Source organism: Coturnix japonica, chromosome Z (assembly GCF_054131305.1).
Source record: "Coturnix japonica strain WE chromosome Z, WE-NBRP24, whole genome shotgun sequence".
NCBI lineage: Eukaryota > Metazoa > Chordata > Aves > Galliformes > Phasianidae > Coturnix > Coturnix japonica.
The window spans coordinates 19701846-19721325 of NC_140702.1; positions in this window are offsets into that span (position 1 = coordinate 19701846).

The window sequence follows — 19480 nt, forward strand, 5'->3', positions numbered from 1 at the left end:
GGACTTGCTCTGCCCTTACAGTGGGGAGGTATTTACCTCCCTGGTCCCCACAAAGAGGTTTGGGGGTGCAGGGCTCAGGGATGTGAAAAAGACTAGAATCCTGACCACTAGTGGAGACCTAGGCAAAGAACTCATTCAGTACCTCAGCTTTCTCTTAATCTGTTGAAGCCAGCTCTCCTTCTAAATTTACCAAAGAAGGTACATCCAATTTGGCCTGTCTCTTCTGGCCAACATACCTGTAGAATGACTTATTATTTTTCACATCCTTTGCCAGTTCAGTTCTGCCTGAGCCTTGGCTTTCCTGATCCCACATCTGCAAGTCCCAACTGTATTCTTCCCAGGTGCCATGGCCTTATTTCCAGACCTTGTATGCCCCTATCTTGGCCCTCAGTTTACTCAGCACATCCCTGTCGAGCCATGGCAGTTTCCTTCCTCATATGCCCACTTTCTTATTCAGAGGGATAGAGACCTCTTGTGATTTCAGGAGTGCATCCTTGAAGAGCAGCCAGCTCTTCTCAACATCCCTGTCTTTAAGGACAGCACCCCAGGAGATCTTGGCCAACAATGCACTGAGTAGCTTCCAGTTTGCTCTTCTGAAGTTCAGGGTCCTGACACCACCCTTTGCCAGGCCCACATCCCTCAAGATCACAAACTTGACCAGGGCATAGTTGCTGTAGCCCAGGCTGCCTCCAACCTTGAACCTTTGATGATCTCCTCTGCACTGGTGAGCAGCAGGTCCAGCAACGCCTCATCTCTGGTCAGTCTGTCCAAGTCTGTCCAATACCTGGACTAGAAAGTTATCATCAATGGATTCCATGAGCCTTCTGGACCTCTTGCAGCTCGCTGTGTAGTCTTTCCAACAGATGTCCAGATGGTTGAAGTCCCCCACCAGGACGAGAGCCCATGAGCACACCGCCTCCCACATCTGGAGAAGTACTGCTTGAGAGCAGCCCTGCTGAGCAGGGGTCCTGACTGACAAAATATTAAACATGAGCCAGCAGTGTGCACTTGCAGCTCCAAAGGCCAACAGTATCCTGAGCTGCATCAAATGAGGGGTGGCAAGCAGGAAGATGAAAGAGATTTTTCCCCTCTGCTTTCCTCTCATGAGGTCCTTTCTGGAGCATATGCCCAAGCCTGAGGATCACAGTACAGAAAGGATGCAGAGTTGCTGGAGACGGTCCCAAGGAGGGGCATGAAGATGTTCAAGGGGCTGGAGCACTTCTCATATGAAGGCAAGTTTAGGGAGCTGAGCTTGTTTAGCTTGGAAAAGAGAAGGCTCGGATAAGACACTATTACAGTCTTCCAGTACTTAAATGGAGCACACATGCAGAGAGGAAACTGACATTTTACACAGTAAGATAGTGATAGAACAAGGGGGATTTAGGCTTAAAAAAAAATAAATAAATAATAAATAAATTTAAAAAAAATAAAAAATAAAAAATAAAAGGACATATTTAGGTTAGATGTTAAGAAAAAAGTTTTAAAACAGCAGATGATGAAGTCCTGGCAAGGGCTACCCAGAGAAGCTGTTGATGCCCCATCCCTGGAGGTGCTCAACACCTCAGCACCAGGTTGGACGCTATCCTGATCTGATGAGAGGTAATCCTGAAAGTGGCAGGATGGCAGGTGGGTTGGAACTAGACTAAGTCATTCAATGATTCTATGATTCTACATTTGTTCAGAGCTTGGACTTAACAAAAATAGAGATATTTTAAAAAGACATCCTCAGCATGTCCTCTATTTCATCTCCTGATGATCTATGCCTCTCTTGATATATTCTTATTCTGGAAAATGTGAAGGAATGTGATTTTAAACTGGGCTTTCAAATGAGATCATTAACGAATAGTGAAACCTGAAAAGAGCAGAATTACTTCCATTGCTAAGAGTTTTGAATTTATGCACAATTATTTTGTCAATTGATAACCAGATAACTTTGTGAGTTTTGTATTTGCATTCTCTGAGCTTTACAAAGTATAGCTCTGGTCCAGGCTAATGACCTTCGAATTCTTTTAAGGCTGTCGTCATTCTCTTTTTTTCCACATAAATTTAGGGCTTGCAAGTGCAAAAATAATATTCTTACCCTTATTGTAGTCAGAAGAGTATTCATAATGGTTGCAGCACTGCAGATTTCCTTTCCTATTCATTTTTTCGTTCTGATTATTGTCTGATGAATAATATACTCCATTACACCATTGGCAGGTCATAAAATGTACACTCTTTTTCCCATAAAATAAGGACTTCAAAACAGAGACGACACAAACTATTAAAGATAATAAATGTTTATAGATCTTTCTGAAATATAAAGTGAATGAACTCTGTTTCATAAACCCCAATTAATCAGAATGAAATGGAAAAATATGAGAATTTTCCTTCAATAATTTATGGATGCATTTTTCAGTGTAAAAGTAGTTGTCCAAATGAGGTCTTTCTAGTTAGTGCTAGATCTTTGGATCAGCTAAGTAGAAGGCTCAACATCTTATATTCAGTTACAATGTTTGTTTTACATGTTCTAATATTTTGACAAAAATATTTTATGACAGTAATATTAAATTTTTATTTGAGATAATCTAAGATCAATGAAGACATTTTGGCACATGTATTCATGAAATTTTTAATTGCTTCTCTAGATCATTTATCTTGGCACTTAATTTTTGCATCCTCTGAGAGTAAATGAGCATGAAAATAATTCTGATTCTAACTGGAGAAAAGGAAAAAAGAAATATTTCAATATTTTAGTACTTTAGTACACTTTTATGTCAGAATCCTAGAAATATAAAAACATTACAAGTTCTGTTGGGCTCAGTAAAGACTTTGGGAGAATGAAGGTCAAGACTCTTTGAGATCATTTTTCACTGTCCTAGTAAAAAACTTTTAAGTTCAGATTTGTATGTTGCTTTTTCTGATTATTTCAGACTTTTCCTTCAACAGAAGTCTCTATGAAAATTCTCTTTAAATTTCAACATTTCAGCATTTATTGTAAAATAAATATTACAACTATAATTATAATAAACATGATTTTTTTCAGCTTTTTAATTAAAAAAAAAAAAAAAAAAAAAAAAAGCTCAAATTGAGCATTTGATTAAAAGAAAGATTTTCAGTGTTGATGGGAATTTAAACAGTACCAAGGAATGAACATGAAACATCATTTCTGTCACTCTTAACAGAACAGTGTGGAATACTGGAAATCAAAAACAAGATTTACAAACTGATTTCTGATTGGACATTTTCCAACAATTTGTAAAGCTGAGAGCATTTTATATTCATCACACTGTGCAAAGACAATCTGTTATCTTTTCCCAAATAACACACTAGAATCTGATACGATATAATACCAATAAGACATATGCCTGCTGGGAGTTTCCAGTAATTTTCTGAATTTTACTGAAAGCATTATTCAAAGTCTTTTCAGGAGAGGGCTTCCACATACTTCAGTGTATGGTAAGACTGATTTTGTTACTTTTGATTATGATTTTAGAAGAGAAGTGAACAGTTCTAAATAATTTTTATCTTCTGCATCTCTAGTTAACTTCAAATAAATACGTATTATTACTTCTATGTTTTTACGTAGTCCTCATCACTGCATACACTGAAGTGTTTGAAGGGATAATGGTACTTCACAAGTGGTCTTGGTAAGAAAACAACTTATGTGGATAAGATATTTTGAAGGAACATAATGATTCATTTTGATCTTCTGTAATGAAGGAAATCAGCAATGTCATTTTATTCTTCAAGTTTAAAATATCTCTGGGGTATAATTTACTTCCTTCAGCTGATAAAAGGAATTATTTTTTAATTTTTAACCATATTTATATCATAGAAAATCCTTCTTCTTATATATAGAAAGATCTTTATGGCTTGGACAGGGCATGGTGTTCTTTGTCTATTCCACAGGCCTTCTTGCATAAATGCTCAAAAAGCATCTGAGGGCAAACATTATTTTCTCTGTCAGCATTGTATCCCGTGATTCCATGATCTCTAGACTACATACTCAACTGCCAAAGATGCAAACCAAAGAACTAGATTCAACATATTCATGAGAAAATGAACAGAATTTCAGTTTACAATAATAGTGATCTGCTACTCTATTTTTTCAGTCCAGTTTTGCAGACTGTTGATACTCTAACCCACACAGAACATTTTCAACAAGATTAAAGATCCCTTCCAACTCTAAGGATTCTGTGATTCAATCTATTCTATGATTCTGTGCTCTGAAATTTAGCTGAAATGTCAGAATAATTATGCTGTATGACATTGTCATCTGATCTTTCACTTTTTATCTAGAATTGCAAATAAGTGTTGCTGAAGTTCAATTGTAATATAAAACAGTGTCTCATATAGCTGGATTTATCTTAAGTAAAAATTTGTTACAGATAAAACAAGTAGTAACTGTTCTGAAGTACTCGACTATGAAAGCAGAATTCTTAAAATAATAATAAAAGAATAAAAAAAAATCTTATAATCACTACCACACTAAAAATATAAGGTATAAAAATAATATCAATTTTAAAATAATATCATAAACAACAGTCAATGGGATTTTAATTTTGAGGAAAAGTAAAACAGACTTCTGTAAAGCCTGATGAAATATAAAAAGAAAAGGAAATGAAAGAATGGACATGTTACCTCTTGTAATCCCACAACCTGAATATTTTTATGTAGATTGGATTATGGTAAGTTTTTTAAATTTTAAAGGAAAATCAAATATAACACTGCAAAGTTAGAATCAAGCTGTAATAAGAGCACAACAGTGGTGGAGCATTAAAAAATAACATTGTAATGAAATAGCTTAAGGTATTTGTGAATATTGCTCAGAAACAGAATGGGACATGTGTATGGTACATAAGAAGAACAGTAGATCACATTCCAGACATTGCATACATCCATGCATAAGAGAAATGAAACAAGAACTTGTATTGGTAACTTAGAATGTCGTGAGAGTGGGAATTTTTATTTTATTTTTTTTAACAACTATTATTTTAGATGCAAGGAGGTATAAACTTAATAGTATGAGGAGATAAAATTGTTGTTGTCACCATGGTAACTTCTTTAGAATTGTTTACCTAATTAAGATATATTCAGTGACTATAAAAAATAATAACTAGGTAAGATCCTGATGTATTTACTCATTATGTTAGATTTTTAAATTTTTAATGACTTTTTTAAAGAAGTATCAAAATTTTTAGCTTTCTTTGGTTTGCTTTCAGCAGTGTATTAATCTTATTTTGTAAGATACAATATTGTAAGATCATCAGTCACAGAAAGTGACTTGTAAAATCTTCCTTGAGATTAGATTTAACAATTGCTCCCTTTGGACTAATTATTTTAAGGATTAATCATAGTAGTAAATATAAGTGTGCCCCGGTGGCGCAGTGGTAGGAATGCCACTTTGCAACACCAGGGGCCCGAGTTCGAATCCCCCTGTGGTGCAAGTGGTAAAAGTGCCGCTCTGCTACACAGGAGGCTTGAATCCAGGGGGTTGGACCCAATGATCTCTAAGGTCCCTTCCAACCCGCACGAGACTATGATACTATGATATGAAATATCAAAAGTATTTCATAGGCATTCTCATTATCTTTTGTGATAGCATTATTTTGAAGGAAAAATAAAATGGTTGTCTTGCTTTTTTCAAAGTCTTTGTGAATACTTTCTGCAGTAACAATTGTAGAGTAACTTAAAAACTTGTTTCCTGCTTCTATCCTAATTAAAAATGTTGAAAGGCGCAACAGAATGCAATTAGTTACAATTATTTTGATTAACAGCTTAAGGTAGATCCCAGCATATGGCTTTCTTCCACATGTTCATCTCTGCATACTTCATTGTCGATAGAAGTTTTGGACAGAACATTCTAAACAAAAACTGAAAATTCTAAAATTTGGAATGCTGAATTTTTAATATTATATTAAAATAGTTTTCTTTCATGCTTTTTGTTATATTGTATTTATAGTTTTATAATTCTCAAGTTGCCTTATCTATTTATGAAATTTGATTCTGAAAATTTGAATCAGAGTTGATTCTGTATATATTTACTCCAGAGTATTATCCAGGTGCCTATTGTGAATAGGTGAGGTTTTTTTTTTCTGGACAATTAATTTATCAGAACATTAGGGAGAGTGAGGAGGGATGGTAAGGTGTAACATTCAGTCCATACCACTACTGTGAATTGATATATCTTTTTATCCATTGTGTAGTCTTTGAGGTGGCACTTAAAAAATGTGTGTGTATATGTATATGTATATATTTATACTGTAACACAGCTCCTAGAAGTATAAATTTCTGCACATAGTACAGTTTCATCTGTAAGATCTATAAGAATTACGATCTGTGCTATTCAAATTTTATACAAGCTGAAATATAAAGTGAAAGAATGAAAGAAAAAAAAAAAGATTTAAAACAAACAAAAAACAAACAAAAAACTCTCACCTCACCCCTCCTTGCCTTCCCTCCCAACCCATCCCAATATCTCTCCCACCTTCCCGCCCCCCGCCTTCTCTCCCTTGGGTGATAGAGGGACCCAGAGGCAGTGGGATCTCCAGAAGTCTTCTGGATGTCATCCCAAGCACCCTCATCTGGGTGTTGCTGCTGGAGCAGGGGATGGAACAGAATTATTTTTTTTCTTTCTTTTCAAAAAATACACAAATAAAGCACACTGTACAAAACCTTAATAGCATAATTTGAATTTATATCGCCATACAACATATAAGTTATACACAATTTACCTACTGTCAATAAAGGAAGAAAAAAACAAATTTATTTCTGCAGCTCAAAATAACCGATTCAAAGACATAAAATCCTTATGATTCTAGAATGCAGATTAATTTAAAATTCCCTAAAACTGAAAAGTACTGGGATGCAATATGCAGTCCAAAATGTTCTTACAGTAAATCTGAGGCAATCCTTCATAAGATTGCAACTCTACACTCTGTGAAATCATCTGAGCATATTTTCTAACTAAGAGAACGCTTTTATTCAATGATGTATTTATTATATACTGTCTACTTTTATTGTTGTTATCTCAAGCCATTTCCAATTTAAGGTGAAATTTATTTGGTACTGTGAGAGGAGGGAGGAGGTATCAGTGTGCAGAATGGGTTGGCCCATCCACAATAGTTTCAGTTTTTCTTATTTATTTTGCTTATTTATATGATCTGATGCTTTACAAAACATAATATTTAGCATAAATGTTCCAAGCTACATCATAATAACTTACTGTATACAGCATGCAATGACTATACCATTAGCTACTTTGAAGACAAACCAGAAGTCAAATATACTGCAACTAAAATTAAAATGAGGGTCATCACAGAACCCCTAAAATACACATTAGATTAGTAGTGTAACTGTATCATGTGAAGAAAAAAAAATATTCCTGATGATAGGCATAGAAGCCATTAAACTTTGCTGAATTCAAATTTCTTTCCATACGCAAATCTAAAAATTAAGCTGTCTTCTATTAACATTTCTCATGCTTTCATGATTCAATCTAATGTGCAAAATGGAGGAATCTTAAATTAAGTACAGAGACTTAGCACTTCTGTGGTACAGCAGGGTCAGTTTTAATGTGGCTTATTCTTCATGTACATTCAGTTACCTTCTCAGAGCTTCGGAACAGAAGTCAACATTGTGAGTGTTATTTGAACTGAACAAATGCCACCTATCTGTCAAGATATTGACTTACATCAGCCACTCCAAGCCAAGAACAGGATCTGAAATGAGGTGGACAGACTATGAGGCAGTGGGTGTTAATTTTCCATATTTCAGAAACCTTAATTTACAGACTTTATGAAGCTTATCATTTGATAAGGTCTTCCATCTCAACTGTACAAGCTGTGTCTCTTACACATTCGTTCCTTGTATGCTGGGGAGAGCAACTTATTTTAGTAAATTACTTCAATAACTGAATAGAACATACCTCACCTTTTCAGGCCATTAATGTCTATCAGTTAGCAGTTACTTCCAGCCACTGTTGCTTGAGCTATTTTCTATTCATCAGTTTTGCCCCAGCCTACGCAAAATTTCATCTCTATGGAATAAAGGCTTCTCAGGAAGTCCATATGATTTTGTCATCATCACAGCTTGGAACTGCTTAGTTTTTCTTATGCTAAAAATACTCTGTAATCAGAAATGTAGCAGAAGTCTACTGAACATAGGACTTTGATTTAACCTTTTTCAAATAACTTCATGGTCAACAACAGGGAAATTGGACATACTAGAAATCATGGATTGAGGATCATATTTTGAAATTTAACTCCAGATGTTGTAATTAAAAAAATAATGGAAGTGGTATTTTTTAATATATATTATTTAAAAGCTTGTGTTCTGGACTTCTCAGTGATTTTTTTTTCAAAGGGAAAAGAGCTAATGATAACAAAGAACATAGTGAATCACCCCCTAAATCCTCTCCAGCATGGTCAGCACAGTAAGAAAAATAACAAATACTGGAAAAATAGTTACAGAAGTCAATAATGGACCCACTGTCATTCTGTGAGATGAGAAAAAAGATTATTTTAACAGCAGGGACAGGTTTGTTACGTTTTGTACTTCTTAGGTTGTTCAACTAAACTAAGATGTACAGAGTTATCCTTTACTTTGATTTCTTAGTAACCTGGAGTACTAAAGCATTGTAAATTCCTGTCATTTGGTGACTGCTGCAGAGAATAAATGTGGCTACAATTGCAAATTATTCTGATAAACGTTTTTGTTTTTTTTTACTGATTTCACTTGAAACTGAGTTTATTGTTGGTGTTGACTGGCTTTGAAACATTGGTTTGTTAATACTTATTTATTTTTACTTAAAGATCTTTTCAATATTACAAATTGTTTCAGAAATCTTCATAAAAACAAGATGAAGGTGTATTCATTATCAACAAATTAAAGTTGTTTAAGATAAGCTAAGCCTTCAGTGGAATTACAGTATTATTTCAACCCTCATAAGGGATAATACTGATAGATTTTATTAGATTCTATGTATTTTGACTTAAAAGTACATTTGCAATGAATATTCTTACAGTATCAACTCAATTTATTAGCTTCATTTTATTATGTTCTGATTTGTTAACTATAGGGTAATTATGCTTATGAGCAGGAAAACTGCTGAAACTACCTGAGGATCATGTTTTATTAACCCTTAATTAACCACAAAATCAATTTATTTGACATTTTGTATTCTATAACCGAGAAAAATAACGTGGCTTCTTTCCACTCCAGTGAAAAGTGGTAGTCTCCACATAGAAAAGATACTTTTTTCAGTCTTACTGATTTTGAAAATACCACTTTTTCACATATGTATTCCATTTGAATATTTGTTTTTTAAAATATTTCAAATCAAACTGTTAAGTCTCTTTTGGAAATCATGGTAATGTTAGAAATATAAAAAGAAAATGCAGTCATATGGCATAACATAGCCCTTAGAAAAAGAACACAATATGCATATAATCAAGATAGTACTGTAAGTAACCCTTTATTTCAAATTGTTATTAATTAACTTGGTTGGTAAATGCACAGTCATTTATAAGAGCAATTACTAGTATTTTTTATACTTTCTTTACAAATAAGCAAAGAAATCCCTGAAGGCATTTCCTGAGATCATTTAGTACTCCATCTGTTTAATCAAACAGAGCCTAGGACCTACCGTATAGAGTACCTTCAGAGAGAACAATAAGTATGCACACTTAAATTATGAGGAATTGCTGCTAAAGATTAATGCAAGCCCTGTTACTACAAATGCTTTGTTCCTAGACATTAATCCTCAGTTCTCGTATTATTCATTTCCAGCCTGTGAAGTCAATATACAGGTGTTATACTTTTCAATAGCAAAGATCACTGACTGCATGTTGTGAGTAGTTCCATCACCAGGTACATGTATCCAGCAAACTAAGAAGAGTGAAAATAGATTGAAAATAGATTTGAGACTGAAGGTTTCCTTTGATTCCAATTTGACTTGTTTTGACTTTTTTTCTTTTTTATCATAGAGGTCAGTAAATTGGTTTTATGCAAGTTTATAGTATTTCTCATACTAGCTTCCTTTTGTTTTTTGCTTTTCTGTAAGTATTAGCTTTCAATACCTCAGCTTCAAATACTATATTCTTTGGCACTGAGCCTATATGGAAGCCCCTGGGAGATTAACAAACTATTGATTAAGCAAGATTTATCACCATAACCCTAGGCAATAATTGTGTGTGTTTGAAATCATGAGTTAAAACTTTGGAGGAGAAACTAGCACTGAATGTGATAAACAGGTTATTGTTGATGAGAGCAGGAAAAAAAAAAAAAAAAAAAAGCACTCTCCAGGGAAACAGACAGCTGTTCACCTGAGATTCAGACTCTTCAAATGAGCTTCTTGTAGCTTGTAGTGTTTAGCGCATGAGGCTGTTTTTTGTGCCTCATCATATGAGCTCTCCAATGAAAGATAAAATAAAAACAATTCAGGGTGAATGAAATTGAACAATTCATGAAAAGCTTTTTCTGCACGCCCGTGGGAAATTCTTTCTGGCGCCAAAACAGCAAGATAGAAAATAACATTCTATGACAGACATATGAGACTAGACCTATATGGAATCAATTGTATCATTTTATTTGACTTTCTTTTGTTCTTGGTATCCACATTATCTGAATGCTATAAAGGAGGTAGGAAAGAGAACTATCAGTATGTGAACAGAACAAAGAAGGCAAAATTTTCAGAAGTGACTGCTAATTTTATACTTCAGAGTAGAAGAGAATCACTCCTCCTTCTACATGCTTAACTGTTTGGGTACTTTCACAATAGAGCTTATTTATTTGTTAGCTTGATTTTTTCTCCTGCAACTCTAGAAACTATTGTAAAATCAATAGGAAATTTTAGCCTGTGTGAAAGATTTAAGTAACTAAAGAAATCTACAGAATATAAAGTAACAAAAAATATAAGAGAATGTGTCTAATAATAAATTAGATGAATAGTTCCCACATCTGCAGTGCGGCATTTTCAAACTCAGTAGCTGTAATTTTATTGTAAAAGTACAGAACAGCAAAGATGTAAAGACTGCCAATAAGATGTAAATTAACATCCTTGTATGAACTGGGAAATAAAATAGTACTGTACCGAAAATTCTCCCATCACTTTCATTATTTATTGCTTTGCTAATTTCTCAGTAATCTCAGTGTTTTCTCCTCTTCTCTGCTTGTTTTCCCTGTTAGCCTTAAGGTAATAGCACAGGTTGAAAAAACTGTTCTTATTCTGAACGTTAATGCCTTCAGAGAAAGTCATATACTGCAGTATTATAAAACACTTTCTGCTATTTAAATTATTCCACTTCTTTGCTGAAGATTTCCTCTGAATGTAAGAATGGAGATTGTTCAAAAAACACACAAAAAAATCTCTATTTACTTAAAGTCAAATATCTAAAATTTATTTTATTTATGTTTATTTAGTTCGTATGTATGTTTGCTTGTTTATTTTGACTTGAAAAAAGGACCATTTTAACTGTGAATGGGTTTTTTAAGTAAGGCAGATTAGTGTCAATTATGAGACTCCTATATTAGGACATTCTTTTTGGTGTGGAAAAGTTGGTTGGCTGAATTTTGATACATGAGAAATCACTCAGTGTTGGAAATAGCTTGTGCCTGGAAAGGAAGTAATTTTCTTTGGAAACCGTTTTAAGGATATTGAAGTATTTGGATAGTGTTTAGGAACTCTGGACAGTGTTTATGAAATAAGCATTTGAGGATGTGAAAAGCAGATGAGAAAGTATGGGAAAGAAATCTTGAAGTGTGCACTGAAGAAATGAATGTTTGTTTTTTCTCCTGAAAATGTGAAAAAATATGCACAACTTCTGATATTTCTGTAAAATGAAATTCCAACCTATCTATCTACCTGTCATGGAGTAAAATCCACTTCTGCAATTACAGAACATGTATCATTACTGCTGCTTCCCTGTTTCACTCTTACTAAAATGGAACAAAAACAACGAAAGGAAAATAACACTTCCACAGTCTTCAGCTTCTTTTAGGAAGGGATTGTCTCTTATAACAAGCACCAGTTGCTGCTTTGGCCTAGACCCTTTCCTCACCTTGTGTTTGAATACTGGTCTATCCTAGGGCACAGGAAGTGATGAGACGTGGCCAATAGGATAATTTAATATTGCTTGTCAGACACATAACATTATATACTATAATCCATAGCATATGGTCAAATACATGACCATGGAAACACCATTGAAAGTGTTTGCTGTTTTGCTGTTTTCTCTTATTTTCTTTGACAGACTGAGGTCCATAGCAGGTACATACTTGTGGTAAGAAATCCTTGATTTGGAGTCATAGAATGACCAAGGTTGGAAAAATTCTCCATCATTATCCAGTTCAACAGCCCACCTACATCAGTGCTTCCCCACTAAACCACGCCTCTTAGTACAACATCCAAATGATCCTTGAATACATCCAGGAACAGTGATTACAACACCTCTCTGGGCAGCTCATTCCAGCGTTAAACCACTCTTTCAGAAAATATTTTTTTCCTAACATCCTACATGAATCTTCCCTGACACAACTTAAGGCCATTTCCTCTAGTCCTGTTCCTAGTTATATGGGAGGTCAGTGACCACCTCTTCATAACTTCCTTTCAGATACTTGTAGAGAGTAATAATGTCTCCCCTGAGCCTCCTCTTTTCCAAACTTAACAATCTCAGTTCACTCTAACCGCTCCCCATAAGATTTGTGCTCCAAATCCTTCAACAGCTTCTTTGCCCTTCTCAGGACACACTCCAGAGAAAATATCAAGGGGAGGTTCATCACACTTTAATCCCTCTCAGAAAATTCAGCAAGTTTCACCAGTATATTTTAAAATCAAAATAAAAGATGATAATTTCAAAGTGAAAGAAAAGTGAATTTATACTACTTTTGTATTTTTGTTATTCTCCTTCCTAATCTTAGTCCACAGTATTGTACTAAGAAAGCTCTGAACTCAAGGATACAACTACTACTAAAATTTAAATATAAGCCAGGGAATGAATAACTGACAGTCGCAAATGAAATGTTCCTGTTTTGCATGTATGTCTAGCATATATAATGATTTCCTGAATGAGAGAAGGAAAGAATGCTTTAATTTGTGACTTCAGTTACTTCATTCTATGTGCTCATTTCAAACTTTTAAGCATCTCTTAGCTACATTTTTCAATAACTGCAGGTGGAGGAAACTAAGTTCCATGTTTATCATATTACTGGCAACCTAAATATCTTTGCTGATTACATTCTTAATGTCGTGAATAAGTTCATTTGGCTTTGATTAGAATTTTATTCTCCATTTCCTTACACTTGTTCTGCTTGTTCAGATTTTTTTCCTGTTTATTATCTAGACAGGAGAAAGCCTGTCCTTTTCTCATCACCAGTCCTGCCAAGGCATAGAACATAACTGCCAGCACTCATGGTCATGCTTACCAGAAACTAGGGAGTTGTCATTCTCAAGTATATTTAAACTTGCACAAAAGTTCAGTATTACAAAGATCATTTAAGTCCAATCTCATACAGTGCTTTTCTATAGGCTTATCAGGTGATACAAGAGTTTTCGGCTCAAACTTTTCACTCCCCTCTCAACACTGTGCAGTGTGCATATAATTCAGTAGTCATACAACAGTTTCCTCCTCATGTAGGAGTAATCTACATTTTTTCTTAGTCACACAGAACTTCAGCCAAAAAGAACCTGAAAGAACGTTTTCCTGGCAAAGAAAGAATTCAGTGGACTCCATCACTTTCAGTTATTCAGGTAAATAACCAATGTAAACTTAAAAAAAAAAAAAAAACAAAAAAAAAACCAAAAAACCCTACATCTGAATATCAGAATCCTGTCTGGAGAAAATTGAATTCTGAGCAACAACACTATTAACTTTCACTAATGAAGATGTAACTCTTTTTGGATTAATTTGTATGTGCACTTTCTCATTCATAGATCAATGGGTCCAGGATCAGTAAATCCCAGTCGTGATCTAGAGTTGTTTCTATTTGAAAATACAACAAGGAGATCCTAAACAATTATTTGGCTGGATATTTTCAAATTAATCTGATGTTATGTTTGTATTTCAAGCTCTTATCATGTCACTCTCTATCTCACTGATAGTTATTCTTTTTGAGCCAAAATCTTCTTAAATAGATGATACAAGTAAGGTATTTGTGAAATATTATGTAATGAAAAAGGTCAACTTCTTTATGTATTCCAGTATAGAAAAATTTAGACAATGGCACTAAAGAAAAATGAAGAAAAGGTCAAGAGGAAGAAGAAAAGGGAGACAGAGAGAAAAACATTTCACCAGCTGTTCAGATCTAGCGTTGTCTCAGTTTTGGGATTTTGAACCATGGATAATGAGTTGACAAAGTTAAATGTGTAACACTCACTCTTAATCCAGTTGGTCCAAGACCACCCTTGGGGTGGTAACTTCTCTATATCTGCACAGTTAGGAGTTCTAGAACATTTAAGAAACTTCACATAGTGTCTCTGCTGATCATGGACTCAGTGAGTTGCTTAAACTGACGGCTTTCAACCAGTGACGTTACTCAAGCTGATATTTTTACTCAAACTGATATTTTTCAGACATAAGAGGAAATAAATGTTTTCCATAGGGGAAAGTGGAGTAAAATAGGTTACTGCTCTGATTGTATAGGGCTTGATCCATCCTTCTCCCAACTCCCTATCTGCAATGATTTCGCATTCTGCTGAGTCTGCACAGGGCAGGTTTCTCATTGGTCTCAGACAAAGCAAATGAAACATCTCGGAGAAAAAATGAGTGAAAGTCTGGAGAGAAAAGTCAAACATAAGTATCAATATCTCTTCATTAGAATTTGAAGAAAATATTGTTAACACTAATATAAATTGGTTACTCTTCATTGCAGTAGAATTTGAACTGAGGAAGTGTATTAGAGTATAATTTCTTTATCTTTTTTATTTTTATTTTTTTCCTTTGGTATAAAATTAAGTGCCTTCTTCGTAGCTAAACTCTGTAGCTAAGGTTTAAATCAAAGAAGACATAATTTTATTTGAAAATCTCATTTGCATTACATTTAACTCCAAGTTCAGACATTTTTTTCTTCTCTTTCCATTCTTTCTGTGAACTTCAATGATTTGGATGAAGTCGGAAGAATAAATGCTGTAATAAAGTGGCATTGTAACACTTCTGACAACAGTATCTAGAAAATACAATAGAAATCTCACAGATTTTTATAGAAGGAAGCCTGTTGCTGCTTGTGTAGACCTTATAGAGCTGAGAGAATTAGTAGTAGTCTAACACAGTATTACATATGCACAGGAGAATTACTTATACAGATTTTTAGATTGCTGTCATGAATATCTATTCATAATTTAATAGACTTATGTAAAATGAATATGGAACTATTTTTACAGAAACCATTCTGCATGCCTTAAAGTCTAAAATTAGCTAATAAAAATGACATTTCATATTTAGTACTTATTTTTGTCAATATACATAAACTATTTCCATATTGCCACTAACGCTGAATAACCAAAGTGACTGAATTAAAAGCATTTATTCTGAAATTCTGATTTCACTTATAGTTTCATAAGAAAATGCAGTTTTTTAAGAAGCAATTTATATAACTAGAAAATTTTATTAAATGATTCATCATAGATAATGAACATGATTTGGAATTAGAAGCTAATTAAGTTCCCTGAGTCCAGTACTATGTAACTTTTTTTTCCCAAGAGGAATGTTCTCTAATGCTGCTGCTCTTCATTGCATTACAGCAGCAATATTCATCATCTTTGCAACAAGATTTTCTAGATATCAGATATTTTATCCACAATTTATCAGGGTCATTAAAGCAATATCTTTGAATGTATGGTGCACGGGTTTCATGTTTCCTTATTGAAATTCCAGAATAAAAATAGTTGTAATGAATAAGAAAGGTGAAAAGGGGATTTGAAAATTTTGTGTCTTTATGGAAAGGAGTAGAAAAAAATAGCCTTGGGTTTTTACCTACGTTTTTTTAAAGACAGAAATGGTTACATATGTAATTGTGTCACTGTCCAGACAAACCATGTAATACAGCTCTCCTTGTTTTTTAACAATATTTGTTGTTCCTAACAACATTCAAAATACAAGGAGGTTTATTTTAAAATCTACAATGTATAAAATATTTTCCAAATCTTTTTAATAACTGTTATGTCTGTTTGGGAGGTAAAAGAATGTTTGAAAGCATTAAGCACTTCAAGTAGAACAAGGAAGTACATTAAGCTGTAATTTACCAACTTCTTTTTCACTAAAATGGTTTACAATTTTTGTTTAAGTCTTATCTTCTAATAAAATTTGACATGTGAAATCAGTGCTTGGAAAAAAGCTAAGAACCTGAGAGAACAACTCAGGGAAAAAAAAGATTTAGTGCTTACTTTAGACTTTTATAGATCTACCCAAAGTCTATTTTTCATAACGTTATTTATCTATAGTTCCTTCAGGATTCCAAATTTTAAAGTTCACATTTCTCTTCGCTTTGCTTATATAAATTAGGAAAAATATTTTGGAAATTTAGAACTAAGATCAGGAGGGGAGCAATCTTGTTTTCACACTCTCCATGGATGGATCCTGATAAAAATGTTATGTCATGAATTTGTTATTTATAGTTTACTTAAAATCATTCTAATTCTTCTTGCTTGCACTGAAGAAACAACACAGCGTTTTAGCTAATATTACTGTCTTGATCTTTTTTTTTCTTTTTTTTTTTTCCTTTAATAAGAAATTCATATGTTACCACTACATGGAATGCTGTTTTCACTCTTGCTTGCTGTGGTGATGACATCTGTCATCACTCTTAATAATGTGATCCAGGAAACTGTCACTTTGAGTCTCATATTAGTTCAGTAAGACCTAACAAACTTGTACACGGGGTTCCCTCTCTTCCTGTGTGAGCATTCTTGTGACATACCTGTCACAAATGTTATCATATTTCAACATTGCCACTGTTGTTTCCAACACACTGAGGCCTATATTCAGCTCTCTACACAGTTCCCTAGTAGAAATCCACCAATTTGTGTGGCTGAGTTAGTGGAGATACTTTTCATTTCATGATGTAACAGCTTTGAATATAAGCATAGAGTGGAAGGCCCATTTAATGGTCATCTAGTTCTCTTCCCCAGAAATGAACAGGAATACCCATAGACATACCAGGTAACTCAGAGCTCCCTCCAATCTCGCCTTGAAAGTCTCCAGAGTTTGGTTGTCCAGCACATCTGGGCAACCTGTTCCAGTCTCTCACCACCTTCACTGTAAAAGAGCTTCCCTCACATTCAACCTAAATCTTCCCTCTTTCAGATTAAAAACATTTCCCCTTATTCCATCACTACAGACCATGCTAAAGAGTCTGTCATCTTTCCTGTAGCTCCTCCATAGACAATGAAAGACAACTATAAAGTCACCTTAGAGCCTACTTGTCTCCAGACTGAACAGCCTCAGCTCTCTCTCATCCTTTACTCACAGGGGAGGCATTCCATTCTGCAGATCATTTTTGTTGCCCTTCTCTGGGCACACTCCAATAGGTCCACATCTATCCTGTACTGAGGACTCCACATTTAGATACAGTACTCCAGGTGAGGTCTCACCAATGCAGAGCAGAGGGGCAGGATCACCTCCCTTGCCTTGCTGGCCACGCTTCTTTTGTTGCAGCCTAGGATACAGTTGGCTTTCTGGGCTGTGAGAGCACATTGCTGGCTGATGTCCAGCTTGCCATCCACCAGTGCGCCCAGGTCATTTTCAGCAGGTCTGTGCTCAATCCTTTAACTCCCCAGATTGTACTGATAGTGGATGTTGCCTTGACCCAGGTACAAGACTTGTCACTGATCTCCATCCAGACACGGAGCCACTGACCACCTCTCTCTGGACTCAATCCTGCAGACAGTTCTTCATCCATTAAATAGTCCACTCATCAAATCCGTATCTTTCCAATTTGTAAAGAAGGATGTTGTGGGCATCCAGGACACGGCTCGTCTTTCATACTGCTATCACCACCAACCACCACCTCACTATGCTCACATCCACTCTTTTGTCTCCATAAACACTTAGCAGTCGTCAGTGAATGCTGATGGGTGCAGTTCCACGTGTTTGCTTCATATGCACTTTCATGTCAGATGACAATCTGTCAGACTTCAAATCTGCTGCTACTTGTCAAATGGCCACAAGATGTAATTGAACATGGGTGGAAAGTTTCAACCTCTACCGCCATATCACCGCCATCTTCTACTAACATGGTGAGCCAACATAATAAAATGGGAGTCATTACTTTTGGAGCAGTTTCATAAAACACTTCTAGGTTTTTTCCACAGAAAGTACCTACAGAAGGTTCATCAAGAATTATTATGACAACCTGTAATTGTTCTCATGCAATATGAAGACACATATACACATCTTCCTACCATCTCTTTAACTTCCTTCCAATCTTATGGTGTTCCTTTCTTTTCTTGTTCTAATTCTTTTACTGCCCTGTTTTCCAAGAGTTTTTATTTTCTTGTCAAAACATTAACTGATTATTAGTCTTTAATTTAAACTTTTCTGCCTCTGGTTTCACTTCTTTACCTTTAACCATCTCCAAAATTTACGAGACGAGCTTGTTGGCAGTTGATTATGGAGACATCAAAGGAAGAGAAACAGAATTTAGTTCTGACAGGAAGCCCTCAGTTCCTTAATGACTGATACACACTCCTCATCCAGGTATCTACACCACAGGACTACAGATGCTCTGCCTAATACTTTGATTTGGCATTGTTATACTATGTAGTCTCGAAGGTGCCAATTTAAAGGCTTACTTTAAATGAGCCTTTTTGTTTGTTTTCCTTTAACACTTCTTGAGTTCTATATTTTCAGATTCTGATTCAGTTAAAAGTTAGAAAGTTTGAAACAATACTATTGATCTGGTGAAAACAGATCCACCAAATGCTCCACGAGCTTCCCACAAGTCTAATTTCTTGCTCAGTTTCAAAAACATGTGTAAGGTCCAGAGAGAACTTCCCTACCCCAAGTCATTTTCTAAGCATCTTGTAGATCTGGGGGCACAGTAATGCACTAAAACATCATAAATGTCTACCGTTTTGTGGCAGAAAAAGACCAGTTGGGGTGAATTAAAAACAACATGGAAAGAGGATCAAGGATGGATATCTTCCTCCTGGTGAGGCCACATCTAGAATGCTGTGTGCAGTTCTGGGCTCCTCAGTTCAAGAAAGATAGGGAACTACTGGAAAGAGCCCAGTGGAGGACCATAGAGATGATAATGGTTTTCATCACTGTTTGCCAATATCTGAAATGCAAAAGTCAAGCGCTTGGAGCCAGGACCCTCTCAGTGATGTCGAGTGACAGGACAAGGGGCAACGGGCACAAAATGAACCACAAGTTCTATACAAACACAAGGAAATGTGAGGATGACAGAATGCTGGAACAGGCTGCCCAGAGATGTTGTGGGATCACATTCTCTGTAGATAATCAGACCCACCTAGGCACTCTTCTGTGCAATCTATTCTAAGGAA